At 39.2% G+C, this 13,656-nt stretch overlaps 2 protein-coding genes across 9 annotated transcripts in view; one reads left to right on the top strand and one right to left on the bottom strand.

Moving 5' to 3' along the window:
• CAPN6 (calpain 6) overlaps window positions 1–13,656 on the bottom strand; it is a 249,077-nt gene that overhangs the window by 102,688 nt on the left and 132,733 nt on the right. The window lies entirely within an intron of this gene.
• Window positions 1–13,656, top strand: part of PAK3 (p21 (RAC1) activated kinase 3) — a 163,771-nt gene that overhangs the window by 78,191 nt on the left and 71,924 nt on the right. The window lies entirely within an intron of this gene.

Here is a 13,656-nt window from a genome sequence, read left to right as displayed (position 1 = left end):
TTTGTGCTTATCCCTATTTATACATCCCTATTCTCCTTCATACTTCACTGACATCTAGGATGCTGCGACGTGTGTCTGCTACTATAATGTCACAAGCACTAGATTGTGGATTAGTTATGGTTTTTTAGTTAAGTTACATGTGTATGCAATGCCTGTTTGCCTTTGTGCAGTTTCTGTGATTCATGTGTCATTGCTATATTGTAATTTAGGGAAATACATATATTACATATACATATATTAAAAAAATGATGGTCCTCTGTCCAAAAGAGCTTGCAATCATTGCCATCTGCTGTGTGATTCTCTGCGGGTGAGGGCAATAAATCCACTTTGCATACATTATTCTCTACCCCTTTTGTGTTCCCATTTAAGACACCTGCTCTTCTGCTCCTGTGACTGGGAAGCTCAGTAATAGGCCCCCATATGTATATTAGCCTTTGTCCAAGCCCTGCTCCTTGGTCTATTGGTTAGGCTGTCATTATACATACACTCCCTCTCTGTCATCAACCTGCTGAGGAAAAGGATTTAAGCGCTGACAATTGCTGTCCTTGTACAACTGGGACAATACTGACAGTTCTTTCTGTAACACTTTCTGTTCTGTATATACAAATACTGCAGACACACATTTAAAAAAAAATACATCATAGTAATAAATATTGATAGAATTTGTAACAAAACATAAACATACAGTAAGACTTTTGTTTAATTTGGTGTTGTTTCACTGGTATGTTATAACAAACATCAACATAACACTTGTTTCATACTATACACATGAAAGTGTTTAAGACATAACAGCCAACAATTTTATATGCAGTAAATTTTCCTATAATTAATACACTTTGGGGTATATTTACTAAACTGCGGGTTTGAAAAAGTGGAGATGTTGCCTATAGCAACCAATTAGATTCTAACTGTCATTTTGTAGAATGCACTAAATAAATGACAGCTAGAATCTGATTGGTTGCTATAGGCAACATCTCCACTTTTTCAAACCTGCAATTCATCATCATCATCATTTATTTATAAACTCCCTTGTCTCATACACAATGCAATGATTGTTAAGTCATCCCACTCAGCATATGCCTTTGCATAAAAACACTTTTATATGTGCTCATACTGGATATTTAAGGTTAAAAACGTGTCCTTAGTTTAGGACTACCTGGCTAATATTGTTATCCACTGTTTGTATAAACAGGATCATTAATAAATGTATAGGATTTTGAGTACACTAATCTTGATATTATGGTTTATCAATAACATAGCTAGCAAAATTTGAATACAACATCCAAGGACAACTGTGATAAGACACCACGTCATTAGCATGACTTGGACAGTGTTATTATGCATTATGTTGTATATAGCATATAAAATATAATTTTATACAAAACATTACCAGACATTGAGATACAGATATACAACAGAAATGGTAATTTGTAATTGGTGGTGTTTTCTGTCTGTGTATCATTCATAATGCTCATGTTTTAAGAGCACCCATTTATATGAATTAGAATTTGCTGGTTCAGTAGAAAAAAAAAATCTATCAATATATCAGATTTATTATGTCTTCTGTGTTCTGCAAATGTTCTCTGCTGTTTTAGGTCCCCACCTTTCTTTTTTTGTATTTCCTGTCTAGTGCCTGTAGCTTGAGTATGCAAATGAGATGGTAAAGACAGAGCCCACAGTACTTTAGTACTGATGAAGCAATCATGGCCCCTGCCACTCTGCTTAGGGAATAATATAGAAAAGGTCACTGCAACAGTTCCCTTATGTTCAGCGCACATTAACTAAATTCTTATAAGAGATTTTAAAGAAAACTGTGTGTATCATTGGAGTATCACTAGTAATCTGAGGCAGTTGGTAACTAGCAAATTAAAACTATATTACATTCCAGCAGGAAATTGTTTAATGTGCACCTGTCACCTACACAGTGAAAGCAGCCATTTTGTGAGCTGAACCAATATGACTGAGAATGTAACGTCAGCTCACCTCATAAATATCTGCTCCTGAAGGACCTCAGTGATGTGACATGAATATTGGATCATCCCACAAAGTGTCTGCACCTGTTGTGTGCAGATGACCATTTCAAGTAGATATTTCTATTAACATGAAATACTAGTGCAGTAAGAATAGATCTGCTGTTTTATGTGGCCTTAGTTTTTTGGTAACCCTGTTATACTAGTGATCACTAATTGCATTTGTACACATGCACTTTCTGGTGTGAGGTATTAGTGATGGTATTGGGATAAAAATATAAAATAAAGCAAGTTAATATTATTTGAATAGTATATAGAACTGTATATTATTGAAATATCTTAATTTGTGACATTACAATGTGCATTATACAGAATTACAAAAACTAAGCAGTTACAATCAGGAGTGCCAAGAAGGGAGTGGCGGAGACTGCCTTGGGGAAAGGGCACTACTAGAATATAATGGGGGAAGATGGGGGAATTCCTCAATCCCCTCCCCCGAGGAGGGCCCATCGGCCAATCCACAGCCCCATGCCAGCTGGATTATAAATTGGATGGAAAACAGGGACAGATGACTAAAAAAGCTTCCTATTGATCCTTGCTGTTACCTCCCTCCTCCCACCTGCTTTAGCCAAGACTGTGCCTTCAGCTTTTTGACTTTTCCTCTAGTTACAACAGAAACAGATGTCTGCATTGTGTTACAAGTAAATTCGTTCTCTTGGCATCTTATTATTATTTTTTATTTACATAGCGCCATTCATATTACACAGCGCCAGTCATATTACACAGAGGAAAAATAATAATAATACTAATAATCTTGGATCCAACATGGCTTCTACCTGCAAACTATACATTTGCCTTCTTCTTACGTATACTTCCAGAGTACATTCATCATTATAGGAAAAGAAAAAAAATAAAAGTCACAATGGGACATATTTATTAATTAATGGGGGTTTTGCCCCGTTAATTATCATATGTCATTGCAACGAAAAAAAAAAAAAAAAAATCATCTTGGGACAGTTTGTCCAATAGGATTCTGCCCTTGTGTTGACTTTACTTACAAAACCACTTTGCAATATTAACCGGAGGTGAAAGCAGGAAGGCTATAGGAATACTCTCTCCATAGGGCAGAGTGGCTAACGCCATTAGAGAACAGGCTCGAGCTCCAATAAGCTACGCATTTTGGTGCTTGTTAAATATCCCCAGACCGCAGTCCCATTTGTAAGTTATGGGGACTGCAGTTTAATGCAAAACTTGGCAAATGCAGGAAATATCTATGATATCTCCTGCATTAGGCTTTTGTTACATAACTATGTAACTTACAAATGACTAAACCAAGCAGAAAAAAGCTTAATAAATAGCCCATAAGTATGTGGTATACATAGGTACTCTATATTATACCTGCATGACCAGCACACATACACACACACATGTCTGTAGAAGAATAGATAGGACGATAGATATGACAAAGATAACATGGTCTATACATCTATTAATATGTGTACACCGACTGCATGCACACACATGTCTATAGATGGATAGATAGATTGTGGTATACAAGATAGATATGAGAGAGATAAATGGATGAATAGGAGATATATTGATATGGTATAGATTTATATATATATGGAACTGACAAGTAAGTTATAGGATTAATACACATAAAACATGAGACTGATACATATTAGATATTGGAGTGATATACATATAGTATATGTGATTGATACATATAAGATATGGGAGTGATATGAGAGAGAGATAGACAATAAATATTTGATAGATGATAGATGTGACATAGCTAGATATGACAAAGATTTGAGATTTGTAGATTTATACAAATGGATAGAAAGATATGATATAGATGATAAACAAATATGAGATCAAAGGCAGGAAAATATGAGATAGAGCCCATATTGATATTTCATTATGCGCTTGCCGTATTTTAAATTGTTCGTATTAAATAAGTAGCCTGTAAAGCCCAAATAAGCTGAATTTAGATTAGAATGTATTTTACTATTAAATTGCACTTAATAAAGACAACACAAACGAGTATTTTTGGATATGTTTTGGAGTATATGTATCTACATCAGGGGGTAAATGTATCAAGCTGAGAGTTTTCCTGCAGGTTTGAAAAAGTGGAGATGTTGCCTATAGCAACCAATCAGATCCTAGCTATCATTTTGTAGAATGTACTAAATAAATGATAGCTAGAATCTGATTGGTTTTTCAAACCCGCCAGAAAACTCTCAGCTTGATACATTTACCCCCAGGTGTTAAATAAAAGCACAACTAGCACTATACTCAGGGGAAAAAATAGTTGATGATACGGAAGGATCGCTTATAGCGTATGCAGAGTGGAGGCAGACATTTTGTGGGCTGAACCATTATACCTGATGATTCACTAGGAACCAAGATCTATTGAATATTAGATTATACTAGTCATAAGGCACTTTGGTACATCACTGGTTCCTTGTCAATTGATAGGCTGCATTATCATGAATATTCCTTCAGCCCACACTATAATTGCCCCTATTGTGTGTAAGCTCTTTAATGCAGACATCTGGACCTTAAAAAGACAACCTGGGGTCCCTGCTGTGATGTAAGCTCAGAATTGCAGAATTTTCCTATGAGGGTTATTATTTAGCAGGTTTGGGAATTTTCAGAGCATTCTGATACAACAATACTGGAACTGACGTTTTCAATAGTAAAGTATATGAGCTGGTGATTTGTAAATTAGATTTAAGTAACACCTGTCTTTTAATATAATGTTACTAATAGGAATCCTGTGTACATCTGCTAAGTGAATGCAATTAACCATTCAAATGAACCATTCAAATGAAAGAACTACAGTGTAAAGAAAACATTATAGGGTCATTTCAGAATAAAATTAAAACATTTTGTTTCAATGTGGGCAGGGAATATAAAAATGTTTTCTGATAGTGTAAGTGATTTTTCTGACCTGAAATATAACTGCTGCAGCTACACTTGCTTGGAGCTGCAATGTCTAGACGCCAAACTGTATTTACCGGAGACAGTCAGCCATGGTGTCCGCTTAATGCTGCTGCTTCCATGTCTATCACAGTGCAGAGGGGTGCGTGCTTTGTTTCCAGTGACAATTCCCTGACTGGCATTATCAGCCTGCATCCATGCAGAGGTCTTGTTATTAAACAAGGCAAAACAGATAATGACTGCGTGTCTGCTATTGGCTTCTCAGAGTCCAGTTAATCCATCGACTGGCAATACAAGCCTGTATTAGTGCCGGGGCTGAAATAGCTCAGAACCAGTATAGTTCCTGTCTTGATTAAAAAACAAATCTAAACTAAAGGAGACTGTAATTTCAGGAAGAGTGTTTGATTAATTGACAAGAGTTTGAACAGTGTTTTAGAAGTGTCTGCAGAGAGATATAATGAGGATCTGGTTTACGTCAGATTTCTATTTAAAATCAGAGCTAGAATATTTGTAGCCTCGTGCATAATGTGTAAGCTCTTAGGGTCACGGTCTCTATGTTTGTGTTTTATCTGTTAAGTGTCTGTCCTTGCTTTGTTTGGTGAAGAGAGCTTTGTAGGAGTATGTCAGTATGGAAATCAAAGTTGATGGCCACCCGGGCTTCATTTTTACTGTAATCCTCCACTCATTACTTGCAACTAACAGAATCCTGGCAATTCCATATCCAGGATTCCACCATTATTCTCTCTAGATATTTGCTGCAACCCATCAACAATTTGTTCAACTGCTGCAGCAGACAGAATATAATGTTTATCCTACTACTGCTAACACCATTGTGTCTTTTGATTGGACAGTTGTCACAGACACCCAATCAGTTGCAGTTGACACACATGACACATTAATATTGAAGTGTTATTTTGTTAGATAGCTATCCCTAGGCTGATGCTTTATCTAAGCAAAATAATAACATGGGCAAGGTTTAGAACAACACAACTGCCAGTCATTGTATATGGAATTTTTTGGTGAAATATATTTAGAAATTATTAATAACAAAAATTCTACAATAAAACCCAAAGGTCATTTTCATGTCTTCTAATTTGTACTGTTATACATTGTAAGCATAAGAAGTGTCTCTTTGATATCCATTTAGAGAAATTATTAAATTGTTGTCCTGTTATGTTTTATGCAATACTTTGGATTTTAATCCAGACTGCATGGTATAACTGTGTGTGAAGCAAACATCTGTTTTTACTGTGTGGTTTTCAATTGGCTCGTATAAGACGCAAGATTGTGATCTCAAGACTTTAGGCCATAACTAAGTATCTTGCCACATCATGAACCTCTGAATCACATCCCGATCAGTGAAGAATCCATAGATAACCTCTCTCTAAAAATGGTAACTTTGCGTAACGTCGGCAACACACGCAGCGGTTCCTTCCTCCTTCTCCTAAACCAGTCCTGTTTGGTTTGTTTGCTTTACAAAAGTAGAGAACTCCAACAATTTCACCAGTCATAGCCAAGTTGACCGATCAAATGTATGGTAAAGCTATGTTCTGTCCCTTTTTACAGGCATCATTCTGAAACCACATGTGATTTGAGCAATCACACCAATCAAAACCACGTCTAAAATATATGCTTTATTTCTGATGGTTTGCAAACCGCTTTTACGATTTCTACAATACTCTACTATACTTTTTACTTTTTTTAATACTTTTTCTATTGTCCCTCTACTGAGAGTCAGTTAGCCACAAATCAATGTATTGTCAGGTTCTGATATATTTAGTTGATGGGTGCTGCTATTTGGAATCTTGTACTACTCTAACATTTTGAAGGTATTTGAATAGAACCCTTTATTGCGGCTGCTATCTCTTCATTTCTATACACCAGGATGTTTTATTATTGTTTATTTATCAGCACGAGACAGATTGTCTTGTCTAAAATATTCCTTTTTTCGGGTTGTTTGCCTTGCATTTTTGCAAACCACTCCTTGAAACATTGCACTGTTTGTATGTGTCCCTGATCTTAAAGCTGGGATTGCAGTTTGAGCTTCGGTCTCAGATCAGAGACATAGCGCGCTATGTACTAATGTACGTACAACAGAAGTGTTCTGTTTGTTTTGGAGCAGAGCCATGTAATATTTGGTTATTACATATAATGCAACTCTGTAGTGGAAAATAATTTTGTTGTTCAGAGTAGGGACAGGATAAGCTTACACACTGCATGGTTATGGCTAACCTTATTACCATGTGGGCATGCCCTAGCTACTCCCAGCTCCTCCTCCGGGCACTCCCGAAAGCAGATAGCTATGGGAAGCTACCTAGAGGAGGTAAATATGGAGAAAAGAGTCAAAATACACTGCTTTTACCTCCATATTTACCTTACTACATCGACCTTTCAGCTGGTCTGTGGTAGGCTCTATCATGCTAACTCACTAACTTTCTGTGGCCCCATCTATCTGGAGCACACCACTTGCCCATTCGTCACTGTCCACACTCTTTGGAAGCTGTTTGGACTAACATGGGTGTAGTCTAATAATACTCTAGGTCAGTTCTTTGGTCAGGTACAACAAGGAAAGTGCATCTGCTGTAAAGTTTGTGCCTAATACATCCTGCCCCTTGTTCACTGAGCCATCAACTCTCTTATGGAGGAGATACTCCATAAACCCTGCGGAGATAATTGATGAAGCGCTAATCATCCACAGCGCAGTGCAAAAGCAGCTCTGAAGCCGACAGGTGCCTTAATTTGCTCAACTATGCACACATTTCATTCAGGATGCATTGGTTTACAGAACAGTGGCAGCATTTCCAGAGGAGAAGTTTACATTGGGATAAAGGAGGCGTTAGATGGAGTTAAGGCATTCCTATCAAAGTATTGAGGGGTTCCACTTATGCTCCTCATTTTGCAGAGCTGAGATTTCATTTTGTAGACTTTAGATTATTTAAGTTATGTAATGGAGTGGAGAGGGCTCTGCCCATTCCCAATCCTTAAAAGCTCGTGGTCTACAGGTCTAGTCCTACACTTTTCACGGGACTTTCTGTGTGTCTCCATATTGCACTTCTGTGGAGAATAAGCCATAAATGAGGCTAAACCAATCATTATTTTGGAACAGAAGCAGGAACATTTAGTTTAACAAGGGAGGTACTAAAGTGATAGGAGGTTGTTTTGATGTGAAATCTACAGTTTGTAGTGTGCAATTCCTTGAGATGTTTCCACCTCTCCACATATCTAGGTACACTTGTAGGTAGTGCAGACGTCTCACATGATTTGAATGATGCTCAGTCTGTCTGTACCAATGTTCATTGTATGGCTGGATAGCTGCTAAAGAACGCTTGATACTTGGTAGGCTACGTTTCATACTTAGAAACAAAAGAAGGCAGCCATAAACTCTCACTGTTCGATTTTATTTGGACACTACCAATGCTCCCTAGAGATTCTATTAATAATTTAGTCATTAGATACCATACATCTTCCCTTGGTCTATTAACAGAATCAGATAACCCTCTCTGTTAAAGTCTGTGTGTATTCAGCCAGTCCCAAAATGCAGCCCAAGCAGAAGAAGACAAAGACTCTGGACAAGCTTGTTTTAATTGACTATAAACCTGCAACATCTGCCATATTGATCAGTGACCTGCCACAACTGTGCCCCATTATAAAGCCTTTATCTCTCGTTTCCTCCTTATTTCTACTCTCAATGCCTGACAATGGGACTAGAACAACCTGGTTCTTTATCCTCCTCACTGGGAAAGATTCAGCCACTCATTCATCTGAGAGCAAGATTAAGATGTTTTGCCAAAAAGTGGGAGTTTACTGAATGGATACTTGAGTGAACCATGAACCAGATGGCTTCCCCTGATAGATCTGGAGCTTTGTGGTATTACTGATTCTAGAGATGTGGTTTGCGAAATCATGCTTTTAATTTCCACCAGCTATGAGAGAGTGAATGTTGAAATCAATGAACAAGCGAAAGTAGTCATGGACTTATACAGAGATTTACATTAAAGTTTACTACAATTGGATTTTTAAAGGTTAGTAATCTGGATCTAATATTTATGTGCAGTCAATGAAACAAAGTAATGATAATCAACATAAACCAAAAAGAGAAAATAAGGAGGAGTCCAGATAATTTTTTTGCTGATCCCTATTACCAAAGAGAGCAATGGTCCACTAATAAATGAAAATAGAAAAATGATGAAACACCTGGCAGTCAGCCACCCCTACAAACATGCTCCCCTGGGCATAATTACCAATTGTCCTTAATTTCCAGACGGATAAAAATATTTAACATGAAAAAACGTACATTATTAACAAGTTCAGTAGACATGACATGATGGCTACAGTAGTGCTCCAAGGTCCACCAAGACCTTGTGTAAAAAACAGGGAGCCACCAGTTTTAATCTGCACCATTTTTTGAAACATATACCCAGTAAAGTGAAGTCATTTGTTTTTCAATTGAGCGTTGTGCATCATTGTAGGTGTTTCTTCAATCCTTTAACTGGTGTTTGCAAACACTCAAGTTGCACTCATTTTTATTTTCTTAATTTAATCTTGATCTTTTTTTTACCCATGATTGAATAGTCTTTTGTAAAATTAATTTCCTACTTGAATTGATTTTCATAGCCTCCAGTCCGAGTACTCCCACACTTCACAATGTTGTGAACTGTTTTCAAATCTCCTCAGTGGTCAGCAGGCATAGAGGGGGACAGGGGGATTGTGCAGTGAACAGGCATGCTAAAGAGACTTCAACTTCAAAGACAATTGGCTTCTAACAAAATTAACCTTAGTTTGTGGGGTTTTTTTTGTATCTGTCTGTGTGGGAATATGTATTGTAAGCTCTACAGAGACAGGGACTGATATGAATGATTAAATATTCTCTGTAATGCTCTGTATAATATGTAGGCGCTATATAAATAACTGTTAATGTTGGCCATGGTAGTCGTATGACAATGAGCAGACTGTAAACTGCTAATACCAGCTTGAGGGGTCTATTTATTACTCTATAGTGATAGAGCTGCTTTTCTGTTGCCTCATATCGTGGCGACATACCTTCCAATGGTCCTGATTTTTGAGGGACATCTCGATTTGTGGACCGCAGTAGGGACAGGGGGTTAACAGAAAAGTGGTGGAGTTTTCCCCCAATATTTCAGTTTGTGGGCGGAGTTTTGTTGGAAAGAGGGTGGGGCCTATTTTGTCCTGCTTTCGGGAATTCTAAATGTTTGAAGATATACTGCGGATATTCCGCTGACCTTGAGCGGTGAAGATTAATTTATTGCTTCGCCGGGTTAGTCTCAGGGGATATGCGTTTTTTTGCATGTGGAAGCTGTCCGAAACTTACCGCAGGCGATAGCACTACTATCGCCAGCAGTGACTGCTTGATGTATGGGACTTTTTGCTCTGTAATAAATAGAGCCATTCAGGGGCACACGCAGGATTGTCATTTCCCCCACCCTTAACCAAAAAACAAACAAACCACGAGAGAGAGCTGCTGCGCATGCGCCCGCGCTCCGTTTCGGCAGCGCTGTCCTATACAGCAGCCGCGGCGCTGCCAAAGAAGCATCCGCGGCGATGCTGTATACAATACAGCACCGCCACGGATGCTTTGACAGCGCCGCGGCTGCTTTATAGGACAGTGCCGATATGGTGGGCACTGAGTTAGCGCAGGGGGGGGGTTTCTGGAGACTCAGAAAACCCCCCTGCGTGCGCCACTGCAATTAATCACAACTGTATTGAAATGTTTGCAAAATGGTCTCTCTTTGTACAGGTAACCAGGGTTATTTATAGTAAAAAAAGACACATTTTTACAGGGGATTGCATATTTTATCAGATTTTAAACTTTTCTCATTAATTCTAACTAGGGCCGGATTAAGGTTTTTGGGAGCCACAGGACAACCAACTTGTGGTGCCAATAAAATTTCTTGCAGTCAGATTGAGTCATGTCACAGACACCCAGGGCACAGTGTGTCTGCCGGAGGGTGACTGATGAACTGCAGCAGCACTGGAGGCCTCAGTCATCCACCCACTCTGCTCTCCACACAGAAACAGTGTACGTTTGCATTCCTTTAACAGGGATTGATGGCAATGCTGTAGAACCAGAGTGAGAACAGTACTGTCACGGCTCTCTTCATACATTGCATGCAACGATTTGTGTGGGCCCTTTGATGCAATGGGGGTTCTGCTTTCCCTGCCCCGATCTTGAAATCATTTAATTATATTCTTAAACTTACCACCATGCAAACTGCAAAGCAATGTACCGATTAGTACTTTTGCTTGTCTGCAAGTGCAAAGTGGTTAACTCATTTCAAGACTATGGGGTCTATTTATAATTGGTGGCTAGTAGGCGTCGAGAATTATCATTCTGTTTTGAGGCAAATGTCCCCCTATTTGTCACGCTGTGCTGCTGATGACGTCCAGACGCTGAAGGGTTTATACATCTCATGATGATAATCGTCACTTTGTGTCCTGTAGTCTTTTTATGCGGCTTTGCCCGTGACTTGCTCATAGCTATTCATTTTCTTCCATGGGGATTGCTTGGAGATAAGATTCAATTTGATCAAAATTGTTTGACAAATTGGCTTAAACAGACAATTAAAGCGTCCTCCCTGTACTCAAGCTGAATATTTATTTTTTTAGCAAGTCAATGTCATAGCTGATTTTATTGCTGTCATGGCAAAAAACCATGGGCTCAGATTGCTAAAATATTTATTCATTGACATGTACTCATCTTAAATCAATAAATCTAATGGTAGAGATGGTAGCTAGAAACACAGAAACACTTGAATAGATGAAACATAGTCAAAATAAGGTTTTCCAATCAGATTTGGCCCAGTTGTATACTATTTTTGATGAAACATGGGTTGATGATATACTGCAGGTATGTCTGTTTTGTCTTGCAATTTGAATGAATGGTTGTGTAATCTAAGGCTATGTGCTATGGTCAATATGATCTTTGTGAATAATGTCTTACCCTAAGGGGCATATTCAATTAGCCACGTTACTTGCAAAAGTAACATGGCGTTAAAAGTATTACCGTTATTACGATAATTCTAACCCGTTTTTTCAAAGCCGGCGTTAAATGTACCGTAATAACGGTAATTACCCGCAAACCTCGTTACTTTTGGCAGTAACACGGCCAATTGAATATGCCCCTAAGAGTCAGATATGCTACATTTGTCGAAACTTAACAATTACCCTATATGATACAGTCCAATTGGATCAGTCTTGGCCAGGTATGGCAGAAAGCAAAGACTAACTATGACCCACATTAATGTAGGTTTGGGATCATTGTATCATGCTAAATCCTGGCGCCTGTGCTGGCATTGCATGCCAGCCCTTTAGCACAACCGCTGAATAAATTGCATACTGTTGATGCCTCTCATCATGACACAAAGTATTCTACACACAATATCAATAAAATAAACACACAGACATAATAATCTTATGGTGGCTGTGAAAGCCTTTGCAGATCAGCTACCAACTAATACCCAAATCAAAATCAGTGTATGGCTGTCTGTCACGAAACTGTAATCAGGGCTCCTCCCTTACAATTTGGCCCATGCTAAATCTGGCGTCAGAGTGACTGCACCCCTTCTAGACTCATGATGACCTGCCCACACAAAACATGTCAAGGGATCCCCCACACAAAGAGCCGGGATGCTTCGAAAGGGGTAGTGACCTGCGGCCAATCAGTGATAACACCGTATGTATTAGTTGCTTACCGCAAAAGCTTTCCCGCCTAACTGTGCCTGTTCTGTAAAGAAAATAAAAGTAATTAGTAGCGAGTCAAACATGGTAACAGACTCAAACTTCCTAACAAAACTAAAAGAATTTGTGAAATGAAGAGATGGAAACAGCCACTGTGGTAAGATATGGAGAGCTACACCACTCCCACAGGATCTTATGCTGAGCTTTACCATGTTTTCCAGTCCGACACAGGAAGCCTTGTTGCAGTAAAGATCTATATTGTAATTCTGAAGCAAGCCTGCATTCCAGATTCACTACATTGTCATGCATGGAAACAGGTCACGTACACAGTTTCAACTTACAAATACGCCTTTTGAACTGTTTTGCAGTCTCTGTCACAGATTCTGTGGCAGAGACTGCTTGCAATGCTCTTTCCTCCGCAGTGACCTTCCCTCTGCCTCTTTCTGCTCCCTGTTGCAAATTCCCCCATCCCTCTTTGGACTTCCTGCAACTATCTTTCTCTTCTCTCTACTCCCAATAATGATCTTTCTCCCACCTCTCTCCACTCCATGTAATGATCTTTCTCTTGCCTCTCTCCGTCCCCTATAATGATCTTCCCCCAGCCTGTCTCCACTCCCTATAACAGTCTTCCTCCTGCCTCTCTCCACTGCCTGCAGTGATCTTCCCCCTGCCTGTCTCCACACCCTATAACAGTCTTCCTCCTGCCTCTCTCCACTGCCTACAGTGATCTTCCCCCAGCCTGTCTCCACTCCCTATAACAGTCTTCCTTCTGCCTCTCTCCACACCCTATAACAGTCTTCCTCCTGCCTCTCTCCACTCCCTGCAGTGATCTTCCCCCTGCCTGTCTCCACACCCTATAACAGTCTTCCTACTGAATCTTTCTACTTGCAAGGATCTTCCCACTGCTCCACTCCATTCCCTGCAACAAGCTTGCTCCTGCCTCTCTCTGCTCCCTACAATGATATTCCCTCTGCCTCTTTCCGCTCCCTGCATTGAACTTCCCACTGCCTGTTTCTGCTCCCTGCGATAATCAGCTGTATTGGGT

The sequence above is a fragment of the Mixophyes fleayi genome, chromosome 9 (assembly GCF_038048845.1).
Source record: "Mixophyes fleayi isolate aMixFle1 chromosome 9, aMixFle1.hap1, whole genome shotgun sequence".
In the NCBI taxonomy this organism is placed as follows: Eukaryota; Metazoa; Chordata; class Amphibia; order Anura; family Limnodynastidae; genus Mixophyes; species Mixophyes fleayi.
This window is presented reverse-complemented; position numbering and strand designations above follow the sequence as displayed.